Source organism: Triticum aestivum, chromosome 2B (genome assembly GCF_018294505.1).
Source record: "Triticum aestivum cultivar Chinese Spring chromosome 2B, IWGSC CS RefSeq v2.1, whole genome shotgun sequence".
In the NCBI taxonomy this organism is placed as follows: Eukaryota; Viridiplantae; Streptophyta; class Magnoliopsida; order Poales; family Poaceae; genus Triticum; species Triticum aestivum.
Genome location: NC_057798.1, coordinates 13,095,418 through 13,102,108, shown reverse-complemented (window position 1 = coordinate 13,102,108; position 6,691 = coordinate 13,095,418). Strand labels below are relative to the sequence as shown.

General features: G+C 50.0%; 1 pseudogene; it reads left to right on the top strand.

Annotated features, from left to right (window-relative positions):
* Positions 1-3,006, top strand: part of LOC123039954 (L-type lectin-domain containing receptor kinase IX.1-like) — a 4,950-nt pseudogene extending 1,944 nt beyond the window's left edge.
* Positions 3,007-6,691: the final 3,685 nt, after the last annotated feature.

Below are 6,691 nucleotides of genomic sequence, written 5' to 3'. Positions count from 1 at the left end.
CATTTTTCATATAGTACTGCCTCCGGTATTTTCTACTCTGCCTGTAACTCTGGACCTGCATATAAATACCTCTTCCAATGCATTGGTGTTTAGATATGGGATGCATGATTGTATAGTACATTGATATTCGTAGAATGGTGGTAAGTAGTACTCTCTTCATTTCTTTTTAGTCCGCATATAAGGTTTGGTCAAAGTCAAGCATTATAGAGTTTGACTAACTTTATATTAAAAAATATAAACATTCACAATATGTAATCAATATATTCAGATGCACCATGAAACATATTTTCATACTATATAGTTTTAGTACTGTAGATGTTCATAATTTTTTATGTAAATTTGATCAAACTTTGTGTAGTTTGACTTTGACCAAATCTTATATGCGGTGTAAAAAGAAACGGAGGGAGTATGTATTAAGATAGAAGAGACAGATTAACTTGGACACCTGAATTAACACTATTAATTAATAACTAGTGTTATTCGCGTGCATGCAGGTCATGACATGAAGGCAGCACTTATTGGAGGGTCAATTGGAGGAGCCGTGGCTTTGGTGGTTGTGGTGTGGTGTGTCCTCTCATGTTTCAAGTGGAGAATGAGCAGTACAAGCCATGACTTTGTGACACGAGCTGGCGGACCCAGACAGTTTGAGTACCGTGATCTGGCTGCTGCAACAGACAACTTCTCCGGTGAGAGGGTTATTGGGCGAGGTGCCTTTGGAGTAGTTTACAGAGGAACACTGATCACTAGGGGGTCATCATCAGGTGTGCCCTCTAGAGATTTATGTGAATCGTTGAGTGAGCCGTCAAACTCGAAGGGGTCAGACAGTGAGGTGGCTGTAAAGAAAATCTTGAATGAGCCGAGGGGAGGAAATCTTGACTTCTTCGCCGAGATGAACACCATTAGCGCAGCGAAGCACAAGAATCTCGTCAAACTGAAAGGTTGGTGCTGCCGGGGAAAAAGCCGGAACATGCTCAGTTTCTTGTGCTGGTGCTGCAGGAAGGAGGATGATGAGCTCTTCCTTGTCTATGAACTAGTGCCCAACGGCAATCTGCACTACCACCTATGTGAGAGTGAGCAATTGATAGCATGGACAACAAGGTACTACAATGTATACCTTGCATTTTTCAGTCCTCATATTATTTATTTATTTTCTCGAATACGCACGAGTGTGTGTATCATTTTATAAAGAAGAAGGGGAAAAGACTCCCATCCACATCGGTACAAATTATTTACATGCCTCGGACATCCACCTCCACATGGGGCAACTACATGGTCGACTACTCACCCAACCCCCACCTTGCGAGCCCCGCAAACACTCCATCTAAATCCCCTTTCAAGAGCCCTGCTTGCCTCCACGCACGCCCTTCCCGTTCTATCCGTCCGAGTACTTGCGCTGTGGAGGGGCTTGCGCCCTGGAAGACTATGTTGTTTCTGTGCTTCCAAATCACCCACAAGCCCAGCAAGCATAAGGTTCTCGTGGTCCGCCGTTGATCTCGTCGTTGTTCCTGCCTTAAGCACCATGTGGCAAGGCTATCGTCATTGCCAGGCTCCATCTCCGGCTGATTGGTGGCGACGCTCATCCAATGCCACACTTCCTTCGAGAAGGCGCAACTCACCATGAGATGATTCATAGTTTCCTCTTGTTGATCACAGAAGGGGCACACGTCTTGATGAGGTAACCGCGCTTGGCTAGTCTGTCTGAGGTCCAACACCGATTCCTGAGCACAAGCCATGCAAAGAAACGACATGTCAGGGGTGCTCTCGATCCCCAAGTGAATGCAGCCGTAGGCGCCACCTCAAGTCCCGCAAACCTCGCCGCATACGCTGAGCGCACCGAGAACGCGCCATCCTTCTCCCATGCCCAGCTAACCGAGTCCGGCGCATCAGGCTCCAACTGGACAGTCTCTACTTTCGACCAAAGGAGCAGAAATTGCTGTAACGCAGCCTCAGTAATGTCGGGCCCAATGTCTCCTGCCCATGCTGCATCCTCCATGGCTGCCGAAACTGTGCGCACCCGCCTTACCCGTTTGGGAACCCTGTCGTACACCAACGGTGCGAGCTCGCGGGTGCGGAACCCCTGTAGCCAGCGATCCTCCCAAAATAGCGTATCCTTTCCGTTGCCGACCACGGCTCTCGCCGCTGCGTGGAACACTGCCATCGAGTCCTTTGGCACTGAAATGGGTAATCCTGACCATGGCCGCAGCTTGTCCGTCCTTTGGAGCCACGGCCACCTCGCTTGCAAGGCAATGTTAAGCCAACGAAGGTTTGGAATGCCTAAGCCGCCAGCCCACTTCGACCGACAAACCATGTCCCAAGCCACTGAGGATTAATAATCAAATATACTTTTGTTTAACATTCCATGGATTCACTAATTTGCTTGCATGTCTGTCTGTCAGGTACCAAATCATCAAAGACATTGGCTCTGCTCTTATTTACCTCCACCATGATTGTGCCCCTTATATTCTGCATAGAGATATCAAACCAAGCAACATACTCCTGGACAGCAACTTCAATGCCAAGCTTGCTGACTTCGGGCTGTCGAGGATCGGCAACCAGGACAACGCGACGCTGTTGACAGCTGCTATAGGGACCGAAGGGTATATAGATCCAGAATGCAGGAAAATGGGGAAAGTTAAGTTCTACCCGAGCTCCGACGTCTACAGCTTCGGAATCGTCCTGCTAGACATTGTATGCACAGGGAAGTCCAGGGAGCAAGTCTGGGAGTTGTACATAAAAGGCAAGGTCGTGGAGGCTGCAGACGGAAGGCTTCATGGCAGCGACGACTTGGACAAGAGGCAGATGAAGCGCGTGGCTATCCTGGGACTGTGGTGTTCTCTTCGTGACAGTTCCATGAGGCCTACCGTTAGGAAAGCAATGGAGGTCTTGGAACGCGACGAGCCGTTGCCTGACCTTAACAACTTGGCGAACACTTCGGTACCCTCAGCACAGCAGGACACCTACACCACTAGCTCTGACCAGCATGCACTTATGTCAGATGGCAGCTAGATCTTTCAGTGAGCCACAAGCAATGTGGACTACTACACTATATATACACATGCATGGATATAGCAGGCTCTCAATGTTCCTACTTACCTACGATCAACGTGGGGTGCATACTCCTTATGCATCTTACGGTTAATCTGGAGAGATTTTACGGTGCAATTTACTAGTCCTACCAACGAGTAGTATTGAGCTATACCAGCCGTCCATCGTGTGGGTATTCTGGGCAATTCACCATCGGGTTTTTATTTCATTTTTATAAGGGCAATTTAGTCCAGGAGTGTGTGATAGTCTCTGCCCCGTAGGGAAACAGAGTTGGTTGCCGCACCCCTCGTCGGCCGTCAACCGAACGCCCTCGCCGGCAGTCTGCGGCTGCGCCTCCGCGTTCGTCCGGTCCCGGCCCTGCTGATGGTCTACCGATCGTCCAAGGCACGAGCCGTCTCTCTCTGCATCTCCTGCATGCTCACCTTGTCGGTCATCCAAGCAACAGAATCTGCCGTCATCCTCGATCTCCATGTGCATCTCCCGCATGCCCAACTTGTTTCTGTTAGCATGGACGGTTGATATACCCATCTGCGGGAGTAAATGGAAGATTGCGTTGAAGATAATGATTGAGAAGAAGTTTTTTTGTCCTGGGACTCGGGAGAAGCAAGATGATTAGATGACCAAATGGTGAATTTGGTCGTGTGCATTGTAATCTGATTTATTTGGTTCCTGGTCCAGAGCTTACATTTATGTAGTAGTCAACAAATGTCATGATCCACTTTGTTATTCTTTCCATTTTATTCTCAACGCCCTTCTGCTTTTAGAGCAACTCCAATGGGGCGACCCATTTCGTCCGTCGTCGTCCGTTTGGTTCGGCACGGACACAAAAGGCGGCCCAACGCGCCGACCCAAACAGACGCGCGTCCGTTTTTCATCCGCGGGCGACCCATTTTTGAGCCGGAATTGCGTCGGCGCGGACACGCGACGGACGCGCGCGCGCTCGCCTTCTCCTCTCTCCGGGCCAGCTGGTCGGTGGCACATTGGCCTCCCCCCTCACCCCCAGCCAACAGCAACCCTCGCCCGCCTCCTTCGTCGCCGACGCCGCCGCCCATTTTTTGCTGACTACTCTGCCAGCTGCCGCCGCCTCCACATCCGCCCATCAACGCCGCCCACTCCCCCGTCGCCCGCCTCCACATCTCTACCAGCTGGATCACACAGTGATATCAACGTGCTTCAGCGCTCGTCGGTGTTTGCTAGGCTTGCCAAAGACAACATCCCACCGGAGAACTTCACCGTCGACGGCCACAATGGCCCGAAGTGAGCCGTAGCACTTTCCGCATGCAGTCGTCGCACTGTATGAGCGGCATCGGCAGGCCACAAAGACGTTGCGCGAGCGCCGGGCCCGGTGGACGGCCGGACGAACCCATGCCCGCAAACCTTCGGCGGCGGCGGGCGGATGAACCCGTACCTGCATGCTGCGATGCGTCCTTCCCTAGGCTGCGGGAGAGGCTCCCAGACCACTCCATCATTTTGGGGCAGCGGCCGGCGGCCGGAAGAAGGCAAATCCGGCGGAAATCCGGCGGCCCGCCGAAGCGGGGGGAGGGAGGGAAGGCCTCGTGCGCGTGGCGTCCTTCCGGCGTGCTCCTGCCGAAATCTTGGGCGGCCGCCGGCAGCGGCGCCAGGGGGAGAGAAGAGGTGGTTGGTAGGGGAAAGCGCGGGATGAAATGTCCCTTCCACCAACCGCTTCCGCTTATATGCAGGGCACCGCAGCCGCGAGTGGAAAACCCGTGTTTTCCCGCGTCGGGGGAGGGATTTTGCCGCGTCCCCCAAAAGTTTTTGCGGGCCAGGGCGGGATGCCGGGTCTGATCGGGCAGATTTTTCGGCCCCAGCCCGCATTTTGGCGGTTATTTTGCGGGTCGGGGCAGGATGCGGGGTCTGCTAGAGTTGCTCTTACATACACCTCACATACTGATATGCACGAGGAACATGATGCCAGTCAATGTTCATTTGTTCATCGTGCAAAATCCAGCGAGTAGAGAAGGGGAAATTAAACGTTCATTACTAGGGAGTTTAAAGGAAACTTCAAATTTGATCACATTATAGCTTCTCACATATACTGATCTACATAATGGGGATGAATATTTTTGTAATGAAAATGATTAGCCTGGACAAAGTGCTGCAACATGCATGCGATCCATTTTATTGGCTTCTCGTGAGAAGCTAACGTGGGTACGACCATACGAGGAGATTGTTTTGCGAGACGCTCAGAGGAGGCGGAGGAGGGGCCTCCCAGCCGCTCGATTCGGCACGCATGGGGTGGAGGCAATGGCTGTCGGCCTGCTGCGTCGGAGCTACGGGACGGCAGAGAGATGAGGCGATGGTTGTCAGCGGCCGCTAACCCTAGCGCCGCATGCTGCTTGGGAGCAAGAGAAATTGAAGGGAATGGATCGGCCCTTCACCTGCCGCTCGTTCGATTCGTTTCTTTTCCCGAAAATGCTCCTTGCCCTGCGGGATTTGTTTGGTTTCACTACCGGTTTTGCCCTTTGATCAATAAATACTACTCACCACAGCTCCTAGTATTGTTGAATTTGGGCCCTTGGATCGGATCGATGGATGGCTCATATTCATTTGTCCCTACCGTAAAAGACCTCCTAATCTGTGTTGCTTTTGCGGTTTCCATCTACTTACCTATAATCCCCTTCATGTTGGACTTTGTCTGCGTTAAATATATGTTGGTTTGGTTATCTGGGCAAATGTAATAAACAGTTATGATACTCAATGTACGCATGTTTTTTTTTTTTTTTGCATTCATGGTTTGACTATATATAACGTGTGGGGTGTAAATAAAAAGTTATTATGTGAAACATGCATTGATGTTTACTGGCTGGTCTTGCTTGCATTTGTATTGGTTTACAGTTGTTGCGTGTGCGCGCATGCACACTTCTGACAAAGACGAGCTAGCTGCTCCGGCATACGCGGATATGGAGAGCGCTATCGACCATGATGCCTCTCATCATTTTTCTTCAGCCCTCATGCTCGGTGGCTGAGATGCTCAAAGAAGTCGTTCATCTCATAGGGGTGTGGCAGTGCGGCGAGCTCAGCAAGGCCAAGGTATTGGAAAAGGCTAGTAGGGCTGTGCAGTGGCGGAGCTAGCATTTGAGACCAGGATGATCCACCCCTATTTTTTTATAAGAAATATAACATGTGAACGTTCTAATTAATTACGAATATCATATAGAAAATATATCAATATGGTCGTAAAAACACACTAAAATTCTCAACTAAGTCTAAGTTTTGCAGAAAAAAAACCACATACTACATACTATATGGACCATAGTACATATTTTGAGAATTTATTTGAGGCAGAAATGATGTGCAAAATTATGCATGTGTTTGGTTCATCTACAGGATAACATAGCACAACAACAAAAAAACCCTAAGTCAGAAATTGGGGAATCAGAAACTGGTAAAACTGATAAGCCCACAAGGGAATACATTGCACTGTTAAAAATCTACGAAAACAGAACCTGAATAACACCGTGTTCTGGAAGCCCGGCCACTTGAGGTGCTTCAATTGCCTTGACTGCTCAGCCAAGAAGACCACCAAGTTCCTCACACTCCTGATAACAGAGGGCAATTCAAATTCATCTCATCGTCGAACAACACAAATAGGGGGGGGGGAGAAAGATCTGAACTTACACTTGTA